General features: G+C 36.3%; 1 protein-coding gene and 1 long non-coding RNA gene across 4 annotated transcripts in view; one reads left to right on the top strand and one right to left on the bottom strand.

The window, feature by feature from the left end:
- Window positions 1-16,075, top strand: part of LOC105147402 (uncharacterized) — a 191,062-nt gene that overhangs the window by 68,505 nt on the left and 106,482 nt on the right. The window contains exon 1 of one of the 3 annotated variants that reach the window (XM_087409057.1): window positions 888-9,294. The exons of the other annotated variants lie outside the window; for them this stretch is intronic. The gene's annotated coding sequence lies outside the window, so the exon portion shown is untranslated. Of the gene's footprint in view, window positions 1-887; window positions 9,295-16,075 lie in introns of those variants that run through there. 3 annotated transcript variants of the gene reach the window in all.
- The window catches only part of LOC147908733 (uncharacterized), a 127,409-nt gene that overhangs the window by 57,873 nt on the left and 53,461 nt on the right, over window positions 1-16,075 (bottom strand). The window lies entirely within an intron of this gene.

Below are 16,075 nucleotides of genomic sequence, written 5' to 3'. Positions count from 1 at the left end.
GTTGTGTCACTTTTGAAGTAAGGAATGATATAAAAAGTATATATAATGATATAAATTATTTGTAATGTTCAATAAGGGAAGCGATTGATAGTCTCACGCTCGTAATTTTAACACTTTGATATTAATACTCGTAACGTTCTTTAAGAGCAAAGATAGAACGTAATAATGAAAAAATTTCATAATTTATGATTACTTTTAAGCAACCAAAACGTGCGCAGGAAGAGAGTATTTTAATTGTACGAATTAAAAGAAAACAGACTGTTCTATCAACTAACGAACTTAACTGTATCATATACATATAACTTCATAAAATCTCTTTTAAGTAAAACAGTTCGAAACTTCTCCCTTTACAAGCATTACTCACCTTATAGAAACTTAAAACTAGTTCATGTAGAAGCAGTGACTACCGAGCCAGATAAATTTTCTCTCTAGTAACCAATATTTCGTCGCCCGAGAAATAATATTGTATGAAATACATCTTTAATACATTTTAATATATTTTACCATATTAATATTTTTCGATCTTAAAAGTTCAACAATATAATAGATTTTGAACAAAAGATGCATTTGGATTAAATATATCTGCAGCGATATAAATAGGCAGGAACTGAAATTATATATGGAAAACACGTTTGTGCTGAAGTGTCTAATAAATTAGCTAGATACAAATTTGAAAATAATTTTGTTAGATCATAAAAATAATTATCCAAAACAGCAGTTATAAGAATACTTCATTTATGGCAATGAAATTTTTATATTGTATTACGCTAAAAAAAGGCAGGTATTTAAATATATTTTAGTCAGAAAAATTGCAAAAATTGTGCTAAGATTAACAAATACAGAATTCCCACTTCGAAAGAACGGTTTTTCTGAAGTATTTAAAAACTTAGCTAAATACAAATCTGAAAGTAATTTGATTAGACCATTGAAATAATTATGTAACTTTCAAGCTGGTTGCTAGAATATCAACTTTTTGCAGCATTATTTATCGTGTTTAAGCGTCCATATCATTATTTTAGTGGTCCAACAAAATTATTTTCAGATTTGTATCTAGCTAAATTTTTAAATACTTCAGAAAATCCGTTCTTTCGATGTGGCAATTCTGTATCTTTTTTTAGCGTAATATAAAAATTTCATTGCCATAAATAAAGTATTCTTATTTCAGATTTCTAACTAAATTTTTAAATCTTTAGCAAAATCGTTCTTTCTATTTATTCTTATTTCTGAAATTCATTGTCACAATTTCAGAATGTCTCTCTTAATGTCTCTCAGAATGTCTCTCTCATTTAACTAAATTACCGATTGCGCGAAGTCGATAAAAATGATAGTCTTACATAAATATAGGATCCTTCGTATGTATGAGGCTAGCGGAAGAGAGAAAATTTTGAGATGCACGAGGTATAAGTTCGCACGTCCTCGACTACCATTGGACGGCGAGTAGTCACTTTTCCACGGCGTCAGCAGGTCGTTTGGTGCGGTTCAGAGAACGAAGTGGGTATTCCCCGCGAGAAAACCCCATAAAATCGGCTTACTTCGATACAACTCGCTCCCGACCTCCGCCATCGTCTCTCTATCTCCAGTCCCAGTGACTGCACAGGATGTCTTCGTGTGCAAAAGGCTTAGGTCAAAGTCTCGGGGTTTCGTTTTATAAAACAGCATCGCGCAGCAGTCAATGGACTCGAGCAAACTTGATCGGAAGCTCGATCGCGTCATCCATCGTCTTCGATTCCTCTATCAAATCGTGAAGTTTGGCATTTTAATAATTTTCGATTCAAGAGAGACCTCCCTTCTTTTTCAACCATCTCACGGTATTTCTCTGGTATTTCATCGAGAAAAAGAGAGATTTTTACTACCGAATATAACCATCTCAAAAATCGCGAAGTATGCATTTATTTACTACATTGTACATATTGCTTACAATTTTAAAATTATATTCTGCTAAATTGTAGCTAAATTGTAATTCATTGCAACTTATTTAATATACAATTTATTTTATATGCGATCGATAAATAAATCATTGGGAGTAAAAGATGCAACAAGATCTCAGTATCTGTCCACGTTCGCTTTGTTTCGGTGTAATACGAAGTGGTCGCTATCGAGCGCCAGCTGAAAATCGGCTTACACGTTTTCCCATCGATCCTTTTCCCTTGTCTTGAGAGCGGGCGAAAGGCAAAGCTCTCTTCGTGATTTCCTGGATACCTCGAGCGCGGTTGGTAACCGCAATTTCGACCGCGTGCAAGAACGCAGGACTAAAGACGAAGCGAAAAGGATCTACGGAGCATAGTCTGGTTGGTTTGCAGGACGGGATGAATTCACGGATAACGAAAGAGAGAGAGAGAGAGAGAGAAAGAGATCAAATGTGTGTGTGTGTGTGTGTGTGTGTGTTGTGTGTGTGTGTGTGTGTTGTGTGTATTGTGTGTCCGATTCATGCGGTGAGACGAAATTGGTGAGAAAGCGAAGGGAGTTCGTCTCGGTAAAAGCTGGAAAAGCGAAAGAGACACAGTGGAGACCGAGGATGATAGGAAGCGGCGGTAAGAGGTGGTATACTCCATTGTTGACTTCTAATTCCACTTCGACGCCTAATTAAGTCAGCGCCCTGATTCTCTTTCGAGCCTCGAGGCGACGGCGAAAAGTCCCGCAAGAAAAGATCGAAAGAGACGGAAAATTGAGTGCGGAGAGGCAAAGTATAAAATTTATTACACCGCCGAGTGATACTGACCGACTTCCGGCGAATGCGGAAGACTTTCAAAAGGATTTTTAATATTTATAAAAAGATAAATGCTTATATCTCGACAATTAAAATCGCTTGATATACGTTTCCAGTTCAACTATTACTGCATATTAAAATTAGAGAACGACATGTTAGATCAGTTTTTTCTGAATCTGCATTGAATAAATCGTTTTTATCTTCCAAAAAAATCGCATATTTTATTCACCGCAGTTGAGAATAATGTACGTCGGAAAGAAAGATTTTACTGAAGTATCTAAAAATTTAGCAAGACACATATCTAGAAGTAATTTTGTCGGGTTATTAAAATAATTATAGAGAATGCTTAAGATGATTGTTAGAATGTTAAAAGTTTTTTTGCAGCTTTATCTATCGCGCTTGAGTTTTTTACTCAATTATTTTGATTAAAAAAAAATTATTTTCAGATCTGCATCTATCTAACTTGTTACATACTTTTGTAAAATTGTTCTTTCTATGTGTGCATGAAAGAGCAAAACTTTCTTTTATTTATATATATAAATTTGTCTCGTGATCTGATTAATGTTTCGTACTTTCATTTTGACGTATGATTAAGTCAGTGCGTTATTTCTCTTGACTACCTTTCCGAGTCGATGGCGATAGGAAGATGCCGGCGGACGGAAAGAGACGGAAAATTGGATAGGGAGAAACTGCGGAACTCGTTACATTTACTGACACGAAGTGCCGGGCTAGTAACACGAATGTTGTTGGAAACTTCGGAAGTTCCTGGAATGTTTTGCGCTATTTCTACATAGGTAGTTACATAATTCTCGCAGTTTGATGCACATTCGCGCGTCTTGCGTAGTACTATCCGCGTTCTCTCCCTGAAGTTTTTATCCTTCGCCATACATTAAGCTGTAAATCCGATAGCGGCCGAGCGCGTGTCGGTTCAGTCGGTTGTGCTCTTATCTTGCTACTAATCGCTTTCGGGTAGCTGTACGTTTTTAGCGACCTCGTAACATTATTATTTTCTAATTTTAGACATCTACCGATCAAATTAAGAAGTTAATTAGGCAATTTGATTCAATCCTGGCTTGCAGTTTGATACCAGCTAAAACAATCTGCTTTAACAGAACGGATACAACTTTTTTAATATAGGCTAACTCCGGTATATACGCCGCACCTATCAAAAATTTAATTTATTAAGTATTATTTACTATGTTTAAAATAAACGAAATATATCAACCAAAACTTTGTACTGTCTATTATTATAAAAAAATATCAGAAATCTGAAATATTTATATTTCGCGTATATAAAAAATGAACTTTTTTAAACCCTTGCATTTTTGCCGTATATTCCATAGGGATGGGATGTATGGCCACTCATAGGGGAAGGCAGGATATGTACGGTTCATGAAAAATTTACAAATAATATATATAAATAAGATGTAATGATACAATAACTAATAAAATGTGCTTATAAAGTTTTATTAAGGAATAAGAATGATAAATATGTATATGAAGTAATAAATAATAATTACAATCTCTTCAGATGTATTACAAGTGTTATGACATGAGATATATATTTCATGTAATTGTTTATTGTATTTAATACACTGAATTCAATCTACGCATTTTGTATGCTTTGGACATAAATCCCGCTTGTTAAAAATGCCATATATCCCAAACAGATGAGATATACAAGACAACAAACTAAACAAAGAATACAAGAGCAAAGTACTTGTATTTTGTTATACAACGTACTTTACTATTCCTCTACATTCATGTATCAGGAAATAATCGCTAAGTCTTTTGCACGTTCTACAGTAATCATTTTATGTAGATTATAATTTATGATGGCGCTATTTAACGCAGTGACAAATCCATTCAACTCACAATAATTTCATTAATATTAACAGTAAGAAACTGAAATTCTAACACAATATAATATACTATAATATAATATAAGGGCATGAAACTGAGTATTTGCGAGAAAATTACCCCCATTCCTACTATTTTTTCTGACTTCTGCGGCGTAAATCCCAGCGCGGCGTATTTGTCGGAGTTACCCTATGTAAAAGTTTGGTTGATGCGACCGTTTCCTTTAAAAATGCACGATATTAAATATATTGCAATGTATTAAATAAAACTAGTTTGTGACAACGGAAAATTTCAAAGTTTTATTTTTATTATTCAACGCGATGGTTCCAGCTAGCTATTCATTATTATTTTCTAATTTTACACGTCTGTCCATTAAATTAAAAAGTCAATTAGAACATTTGATTTTGTCTTGACTTCCACAAGTATAAGCTGAAACGATCTATTTTAACAGAACGGATGCAGCTTTTTTTAATATATAAAAGTTTGATGTTTTGTTGATGCGACCGTTTCTTTAAAAATGCATGATATTAAATATATTGCAAATGTATCGCAATGTATTAAATATAACCGATCTGCGACAATGAAAATTTTCAAAGTTCCATTTTTACTATGGAACGGTTCCAGCTCTATTTTTTTCAATATAATACAAAAAATCAATATGTAGAGCGTAAAAGCTTTTATTAGATCTATAAATAAGTATGGCGATAAATGTCCTGGACGTTGTTTCTCTGATATTAATAGCTCTTGCTATTGATCCGGAAGCTTTTTTCTCCGCGAGCATTGCCCCCGTTGCTACCGATCCACCGAATATGTGGTGCGGCGGATGCATGTTGCGGATCGATCGTGAGATATGATTTTACGAGGGCGAGCCGGGGGTCCGTTTGCCCGGTAACATTCGAACAGTCGCGGATCGTAATTCGAATCGGACGTCGTATCAGCCCGGAGCGTATTCCAATCCGCAAACCGAGGTACGAGCAAGAACGCCAAGGACGATAGTAGCTGAATCCCGTGCTCGACGAGCCAGACGTCGAAATCAGCTTACGCCTACGCCAACAAATCGGGGCTTTGTAGATTGGAGCGGCGAAAGAGTGCGATGTCCCAATTTACAACGGGCTCGTGGGGGATATTTGTGCGACGGTTTTTTCCCGTAGTCTCACGGCAGCATCGGGAACTTTAATTCCGTCACCGGCAGATCGGTATATACTCGCGAATTGTCCGCGCGGGATTTGGAACCATAGATTTCTTCGGAAAAAACATTGAATTGTCTGATATATTTAGGAGTAGTGCTTTAAAATAGCCAACTATGTGTTATCTAACTTCCGTTGCTTCTATTACGGCGCCGCTTGAATATAGTTGGCTCAAAGGACGATTTATGGATCTCGTTACGTATCGGCTTTATTCCCAGTTTCATATTCTATCGGTTTGTAACGGTTATAGCGAAATCTGAGTTCACAATTCCATCGCGACGATTTCTAAAAATCGAGTTTCGCGAACATTTTGCGAAATTTTTTATGGTTATTGCCACCAAAGGAAAGTAATTTTGCCACGTGTTCACGTGGAAAGCAGGAGGAAGCTGTAAGACAAAGAGCTAGAGTTTCCTAAAACGATATCCGTGCTGATATCGATCGTGCCAATTGTTGTATCCTATAAGAGATTAGTTTACGATCAACTAAACCATCGGAACGCAATTAGATGTGTAATTAGCATTCTTACAATTAGAGTAAGATTATCTACATTGTTATCTCTCTCTCTCTCTCTCTCTCTCTCTCTGAATTTTTTGAAAAAATAATTAATAATAGAGAAATATAGAAAGCTACTGAACGTAATAAAAAAAAGAAAAAAATATTAATAAAAAAAGGCGAAAAGAAAAAAGAAGACAAGATAAAGAGATTGAGGAATAGATCTAGACATGGAATACTAAAGAAAAGTTTTGTAACTTTAAATATTAGGAGTTCCATTTTTATAGTTATTATTATTGTAATATATGTTAGTAATAATAATTATATTTACAGTTAAGATATTTATTAGCATCAATATTATTAAATTGCTTTTCAATTTAGTTGTAAGATAGTAATATCCTAGTTTCAGTTTAGGATTGCGTTTCAAGACCGAAAATTATTTTGGCGCGGTGTTTGCAGAACTGGAGATATATGGATATGTATAATATATTATATATATAAATTCACAGAAATATTATTTAAGCACTAAGATTCAGCTCAGATTGATGAAGCTTTCTCATTACTAAAATGAATATATGTTGCCTCCAAAAATATTTGTTTTAGTACATAAAACTCTAAATATTATTATTATTATTATTATTATTATTATTATTATTATTATTATTATTACTACTGCTACTACTAAATTATAACAATAATAACTATAAAAATGAAACTAATTCTGAATTTTATCATCATGCAATTATAACCATAAATATCAAAAACTTCTCTCTCAATGAAAGACTTGATGTTTCGGGAAAAGCGGAAAGTGGAAAAATGGATGAAAACGAGCAGCATCAAGATTTATTGAGAAATCGAAAAGTTCCCGACGACGCCTGTGGCGACGAAATCAATGGTCGTGCCGACGTCATCGTCGCCGTTGTCGTCGTTGTTGTCGTCGCCATCGCCGTTATTGTCGTCGTTATAACGGGCATAACGTCGCGCCGGCCGTTGTAAATGCTAGGTAAGATCTGAACCTAAAGGAGATAACACCTCGCGAAAGGGATTCACTGAGATTAACCTTCCGGACAGATAAGGATTTCGAGTCGGCCGATAAAGCTACCTTCCACGCCAATGTCCATTCGTCTTGGACAACTGGTATCAGTTTCCGAGACAGTGTCCGTATTACCAGAGTCGTAGTTGTTGATGGCCATACGTCCGTGCAAGAAATCGGAGATCGTTAATGACGGAAGTCAGACTGTAAGATAATTGTCGGTCGGAATCGCCGATACGTCGCTAGGAAGGTGGTGAGAATTAATGGGACTCGCAAACGAACTCGAGTAAAGTCGTATTTGACTGTCGGACGATCGATCTTCGGTTATCGCATCGGCCGGATCGCCATCCGTTCAGATGCGCCGCGGGAATTGGTAAGAAGTTTAGAACATCCGGGATACGCGGAACACATTGGAAACGCGTCGGCGAATAATATGCTGTTGAGAGGACCACGATGTCAAGGGAAGGACGGGAATACGGCAGGAAAGTACGAAGGGACCATCGTCGCCATGAATTCTTTATCGCACATGTGCACACATAAATAATAGACAGTGACATCTGCAACCGCGCGACGATCATGCTGAACTTTTTGCTTATTTAAACGTCCACATGCACGATATATCATATATTCCGCAAATGGCTTTTTCAATAAAATTTTGTTATAAAATATCTCTTGGTAATAATTAATGACACTTCTCTCGCTAGTTTTCTGCAATAATACCTTCAATATTTTTGATATTTATTAATTAAAAAATTGACGTGATAATGGATCATTTTATTTAACGAACCATTCTCTGATGTCAGCACAAAAAAAAAACTCAAACCTCACTTCTGAGGCTTCTTATGAGGGAAAAATGTAGCTATCGATAAAATCGTCTTTTCCGGTCGGTCTTCAATATCCGGAATACAGCGAACGCTACTTCCTCGAAAATGTCCAGATTAAACCTTCTTAATTATCGACGACGTCGATCGATCGCTGGGTCATTAATAACATTAGATGCGGTTCGTGATAAGTCAGTCGAGAGATCGACCTTTTTTTTGCCTTCTCGATAGGACGGTAACGACCGTTAAGACGTTGCTGCAATTAATCTTGGCGCTCCCATACCAACATTCTAATTTCATAGGGAAAAGGACCGTTCTTCCAAATAAGTGAGGGTGAATGTTCTGGTCGTGTAAAATCTTGCGATTGTTCATGTTAATCTGATTCTACATTAGTCGCAAGTCTATCACAAGCTTGTTGAAAAATTGACACTTCAGATTGATTGTCGCAACTACGATTACCATATTTTAATCGCAAGAAATAATGCATATATATTTTTGATTAATATATACTTTTCTTAAATATTTTTTAAGAAAAAATTATAATTCGAAGGCGAAAGGAGAAACTATAATTTTTTCATACGTTAAATGTAAGTATTTAATAAAATAAATAACAGTAAAATTAACAGTAAATTAATGTTCTACAATATGCTAAATATAAATATGCTAATAAATTTTCTACAATGCTTTTTGTCCAATTTTTATTAATATAATTTTATAAATATAAAATTTTAATTAATGATTAGAAGTTTTATGATCTCAAAAAGTACATGTATATTCTTAAAGGATTAAGGATTAAGGATAGTAACCTTAGTTGTAAGAAGCTTGCGACTTGCGACTTGCGATTAATGCAAACCCATTAAATGTAACTGGCATTTAAAATGATAACAATCGCCTTCGGGTTCCTCGCACATGGACAACTTTCGCGAATTTAATTGATCCCTGACGAAACTTCCACTTTTCAATCAAGGATGAAAGACAATGTCATGATAGAAACCAACTGGCTGCATTTCCGAGTCTATCGATTTATAATAGGTTTTCAGAGACAATATTAACATTGCAGAGCAAAGCCAGATGACAACAGTGACGAGGACGAGAATGATGACGATTACGATGCAGCATGATAAGGACAAAAGCGATTCGTGATTTGTTAAACACGCAGAAATATGAAGGACCTTGCCTCTGTACTGGAAGCCAGTGAGTAGCTTTCGCTATCGATCGTACGCGGAAACTAGCACAGCATTTGATCAATATGAGCCACTCTCTCGCTCCCTGACAAATTCGACCGCCGTTTTTATTATTACTGCGAACGTGCAGGAGCACGAAAGGCGCTTGACTGGCAGTCGAACTCGCTAGTTCGTTTATCTTATAGTTGAACGAGTTATGACGTCGGTATATGGCGATATGAGGGCAGCTATTCCATTAGTTTTATAAAGTTTTACCAAGTTTGGGAAATTGCACGGGGAGAGAATATTCTGCCCCATCTATAAAACGCGAAGTTAAAATTGTATAAGCGTAACATCTGCATACATAACATAGTTAAGGAATGATGGTGATATTCTGAACTTGATATTTGGCAAGCATATAATAGTAATGAGATTTTAATTATCCAAAATGAGAGTCATAAGGATATTTCACTTGCGGCAATAAAATTTTCATATTATGCTAAAAAAGAAAAGATAGACAGAGACGTATCTAAATATATATATACATATATTCTATTCGGAAGAATTACAAGAATTGTGTTAAGTATTAACAAATATAGAATCCCTGCGCGTAAAAAAAGATTTCGCTGAAGTTCATATATAAAAATTTAGCTAAATACATTTTACAATTATTTTCAGATCTGTATCCATCTAAATTTTTAGATACTTGACAAAATTGTTTTTCTCCTGCAATATTTCTTTAATATAATTCATAATTCAAGTCTAAGAAAAAAAATTATATTATAAGCCGCTTATCTTCGAAATGTATACTTCTCTTAAAAAAGATCTCGAGAACTTTGTGTTTCAAATGGTTTTGATTTTACACGATGAATCATTCCTCTCTTTCTCGGATTTGCGCACACAATTACGACTTATCCTGTATTTCGTAATTGTGCGTGCGCTCTGTGCGATTAGACGAGTTGATTGACACGACGTCGCGGTCAAACCTAGCGAACACGGAAACGCCAACGGCGTCCAGACGAGCAAACGGACGGTGCAATATGCGATCCCGAAGAGACGTTTGTTAAATGACTCGGCGCACCGCGCAGACGGATGATGGATGAGGACGCGCCCGGGGTTTCTTCACCGCCCGGTAACTCGGAAAAACGGCGCCGCCCTTACGCGGAATCCAATAAAACGAATTGGCGTGCCGTACCCGTACAACTTCGATCGGGACGGAAATAAAGGATCTAGATAAAAGCGCCTTTGACGAGCGGTTAGCTGAGCACTCGCGCGCACCTGAGCGAATCGGCCGGTTTGCTCCTAAAGCAGCCAACCATCATTTTTACTACCGACGATATCCGCCTCGACGACCGAAATGTCAACGAGTCGAGTTGTTGATTCTTAGGTTGTCGTGTTTTCAATACTTCAAATTGATACTGAACGGAAAGATCGTTTAATTTCGATTTTATATTGGACGATCTAGTCAGACAAGATTTTACCGTTTTTATTTTAAGTAAGATAAAGAATGTAAGTTTAATATATATATAGGTAATATATATAGGGTAACAAAAAAGTTTGGCCATAAAGTTTTGTGTTTATCAAATCATTATCCAGCAGCAAGCTGACATTATTTGTTATTTTGACGTTCAAATAACGTCAGCTTGCTACCTGGATAACATTTAAACGACATAAAGAAACAAACTTTGGAGTCAGTTACATCTCAAGAAGACCACCAAAAGATTTTCATCAGTTAGTGAATTGAAGAACATTCTATTGACTACCTGAGAAAATTTATTCGTGGAAAAATACAGCCATCATTCCCGAAGCGCATCAAATTTAAAAGTGACTATTTCAAATATTAATTATTATTTAACAGGATATAATTGATCTAGGGTTTGTTTTTTCTTTGTAAATATATATTATACTAATGATATGATAAACATAACTTTGTAATCAAACTTTTTTTGTTACCCTGGTTTAATTTTAAATATTTGGAATGAATTTAGATTCTGAAAAGAAGATTGTTATTACAAGAAGAGTCTAAACAAATATTAATTTAGAAATATTTATTTTTTTTTTTTAATTTAAAACAGCGAATGGAATTTATTTATAAATATTTACGATGTTTACCATATAAGATTACGTTAACGCTGATGTGGTTCTCTCATAATGGAATCACGGTAGTCTTGCAACGATACGTATTGCAGCGGATTTAACAATAATGCGTTCATTGTTCCGATTCCGTGTTGAATCCAATAATCACTTTCTCATTATAAACGCTAGAAACTGATATCGTAAACACAATGCTATTATATCCTGCAATATTTCGTGCAATAATTACATTACGTTGGTTACATATTATTATAGAATACCGTAATATTATGCTTTAATGGTGCCAAATTGTCGACCATTTTACATCAGTATACGATAATTGTGCGCTGCAAGAAAGCGTTACGAAATCCAATTTTCCGTGAATTTTATATACCTCGAGGATGTATCGTTAAATACATCAACGTTGCAGTTGATTTTCTCGCGCGTTTCAGCCTCAATATTGACGCATCTGTCGATAAAACGAAATGATTTCTTGCTCAAGGAATATATCGTGGTCCAATTCGACGACAGCGCGCGACAGCGGGCACGTACAAGGCAGCATGTTGTGCCCGCAAAATCGCAAAGAATTTCTTAAGCCACCGGGATCTCCGTTTCTTGTGCGCGCGGCGCGGTGCCGTTGCGTTCTTGTGCATGGCGTGCGAGCGAATCCAAGCCGCAAGAATACAATCAATGACGTCCATTTCCGCGAATTAGATTTCCGTCTACGTCAACGGGCCCGCTTTTGTTTCACCGCGCATGAAAGAACACATCGGTGAAAAGTAGAAGAGGAAATGGCGCGCGCACACCCTCCTGAACGCAACGACAAGACCTGGAGAGCAATTCTCTTGACAATTTGGCCTGGCGGTTCGCCAGCCGAGACCAGTCGATTCAACTAATCTAAGTTGCTTAGCACGACTTCGTTCGATTCGCCTCACCACACTGCCGCCGCCAACATCACCTCGAAGACTTCGGTTTAGCTCCCCGTGTCGAAACCACCCTCGCCATCGTCAGCCGTATTCTTCTTTCGCGGAGTCGTGTACGAGAAGTACAGATTTTCGCGCGTTTCCAGCATTTATCGCGTATCCGCGATAATTGGAGAATATATATTTCTGTTTTAAGTCTTGGGAAAAGAGAAGGTAATGCATGATGATACAATTTTGGAACGAAAGAAAATTTAAGTTTAATATTTGAGTTTCAAGTTTGATTTTTTAAGTTTTGTTTTTTTTTTGTTTGATGTCCTTTAATACTCTCCGCACAATGAGATCAAAGTTAAACTTGAATCTTGAAATTGAATTCAAATCTTATTTCGTTCAAAATTATACCATAAAATTGTTTCACCTCGCCTTATATGTCAATTACAATGATAATAATGACACTCTGAAAAAATATCGGTGTGCATGAATTTAATATCAGGCGGTGTCTATATAATTTTCCGGTTAATATATAAACACCAGTGTAGTGTGGATTTAAAACTTATGGTGATAAATCCACATTGATGTTAATATTAACATCAACGTGGTGAGAATTATTCGGACATCGCACGATGTTAAATCCACACTGCTATTTTTTAAAGTGCAGAATAGTTCGATTGTGTCTCTGTCATTTTGAATTCCTGCAAAAAAAATATATTTGTTAAACGTTCCGACTCATTGCACTGTCGTCTTTTGCACTTCCGACATAGATTTCTGTAGGAAGCTTTCCACAGTCGTCCCGGTCGACAATACTTCTTACAAATAGAATGAGTTTGTAACCGAACCTCCGGGAGCTCGATATACCTTGCGAGACGTTACCGTAACTTGCCCGGGAACGCCGTTTCTTACGACATAATTGGTTACCGCGCGGAATTGGTTTCGTACCTCGTTCATCAGAATCCAAGGAACTTTATAGTGCTCTCGCGACGACGAGCATGACCCGACTTCTGATATACGCCTGTTAATTCTCTGTCCGAGTCAGCACGGTTTCGAAGCTGGAGGAATGCAGGGGAATGTTTGAGGTGAAGCTTTAGTGGCGATTACACGAGTAATGTATAATCCAGTTCGCCTTTGGCGTGTTGTAAATCAGCATGTTTCTCGTTAAATGTTGATTAGACGAAAAGTATCTGTAGCAATAGCATCTATACTCCAAACAGTTTTAGTATGTACGTGTATGTATAGGAAGAACAATTTTGTTGAAACATCTAACAATTTAGATATAGATTTAAAAATCAAAATAATTATGTAAGACGCGCAAACAGGTTGCTAGAATATCGAAACTTTTTGCAGCATTGCTTTCTACATAATTAATTTGATGGTCCAACAAAATTGCTTTCAGTTCTGTACGTACCTAAATTTTTAGATATTTCGATCGTTAATTGTTTCGCAAAATCATTATTTCTGTGTATATATATATATATCTTAATCGAAGTGTTAACTTTAGTAAATGTATATATATACTTACTAGTCCATGTATACACTTATGTATAGTAAATGTATACCTTAATTACAGCAAACTACAGTAAGTGTATACATGTTTACTAATTAACACTTTGGCTGTGACATAATACACCAAGAGAAGTGTTTGTAACTATAAATTACATATAGTAAAATAATTACGGTTAGAAATTCCATTTTTACTAGTTATTGCTAGAATGTTAGTAATAATAAATATATTTATCGTTCTACAAAAAATATTGTTGACATGGAAGATAACTTTAATAAATTGTAATTTATTGTAATTGCAATCATTTTTTTCTCTCAATGCCAAAACAGGATTATATTATTATGATTGTACATCGATTTGTCGTTTATGACCTCCGATATCGGATCTTCCTACTACGGTTACAGGAGGGGTTGCAAGAGTTTACCGTCGGTATCGGACTCTCGCAATTTGCACAGTCGATCCAGGAATTTCTGGCGGCTCTCTGCGGCGCAGTCCCTTTATACGCGTATGCTTTTGGTATTGGTGGATAGAGCGGATAGAACGAGCGGTGGGATGCTTCCAACTATAACTTGATATCTCTTCGTCCCGCGGTACCGTTATCGCCAGGGATGTACACGTACCATCGAGGGAGGTAAGACTACCTTCCCTCGTGCTAACTGCTTGACAAACTAAGTTAACGTTTCTTACGATGTAATTGGCTCCACACGGCAGCGGAGAATCGCATACCTTGCGTCGCTGGCGAGTACGAGGGACGAGAAATAGGGATTGGTGTGTGGAGATCACACGAGATGCGGTAGAAATCGTCCTTGTGATGCCAGCGTCGATGGCGTAGAAATTCTCATAGTGCAAAACGACGTGATAAAAGAGAAAAAGGAGATCGGTGGAGCGCGTGCGGTAAATTACGGTACGTTCATTTGCGGATCCAGGCGATACATGCGATGGACGGGATACGACGGGAGGGATAATTACGGGGAACGAGAATGCGCGCGTGTTATAACGATTGGAAGGCGAGAAATCACGATCGAGACGATTACGACTCACGACAGTTTTAAATCGGTTTAACCTCGCGAGAATTTGCATCACGAAACACGCCTTGCTTTAATCTTTTTGGAATACCACGCAGCCATACGGCATTGTAACTTCTTGCGATATAGACGACTTCTTTTTATTGTGTCCCCAATTGACATGATTTAAATCTAAACACAGAATCTTATTATATATCTAGAATTAAGGACATTTACAGCGTTATTATGAAATGCATTAGTTTTTTATTTTTATAGACACGTTTTGTACTGAAAAAAACATTTTAAAAAGTGGCAAATACGAATATAGCGGAAATTTATGCTTAATGCGTGAATGAGATAATAAACAATTATTTAATTAAAAATATAAATTATTTAATAGAAGTATGATTGCAGCGCTGGCAAATAAAATAATAAACAATTAATTGGTTAGAAATAAAAATATAAATTATTTAAGAGACGAAAGATCTTTGTTAAAGGAATGTCACAAAACATATGACTGCAAGACCTGGAGGAATATAATAATAGTCACTAATATTATTCCAAGCTTTGTATTTTTTTTATGACATTCTTTTAATAAAAATCTTTCATCTCTTAAATGATTTATATTTTAATTTTTAATTAGTTGTTTATTTTATTTGTTTGCGCTATGTTCATATTTGCCATTTTCCCTTTAATGTTTTAACATCGTGAATCGTACATAGTTTATTTTTCATAATTAATGTAAATTGTTTTATTATAATTTTCCATTTCTGACGCTTATCTTCCAAGAAGAAGATGTTATTTTTATGAAGCACGGTGGAAAATATCATCGAACGGAGTTGGAGGCTAAGCAGAGTCACCTTCTTGAGCATATACTCCAAATATAAGTTCACACAACTCACTCAGTTCGAAAGGACTTCTCGCGAAGCTTTGCGATCGTATCTTCTTCCAGTTCATGGAAGTACGGCGGTCCAGCTTCATCGTCGTCGGATCGTCCATCAAAGTTCCGACCAAGTTTGCGTCCCGCGTCACAATATTGTCGTCCTTTCCCTCCATTTCGTCCCTTCTCTCTCTCAATTCTACCTTTTCCCAACGAGGGAGAGAATCATCTACTACGGTAAACCAGTGCGATTCTCTCTTCCTTCCCTCTTTCTTTCTTCTTCATCTTTCCATCTTCGTTGAACTATCTTTTTTTTCTTACCTCAACTTTGTCGTCATCGCCAGTTTCTATCCTTCCCCCTCACATCTTGATTCTTTTTCCCCTTCATCTATAGGTATACGCTTGGGCGATAATAACCGACGAACCAACGGCGCAAA

Source organism: Acromyrmex echinatior, chromosome 8, assembly GCF_024713525.1.
Source record: "Acromyrmex echinatior isolate Ae372 chromosome 8, ASM2471352v2, whole genome shotgun sequence".
Taxonomy (NCBI): domain Eukaryota; kingdom Metazoa; phylum Arthropoda; class Insecta; order Hymenoptera; family Formicidae; genus Acromyrmex; species Acromyrmex echinatior.
Note: the sequence above shows the minus strand (reverse complement) of the source record. Positions and strands in the feature narration are given on the sequence as shown.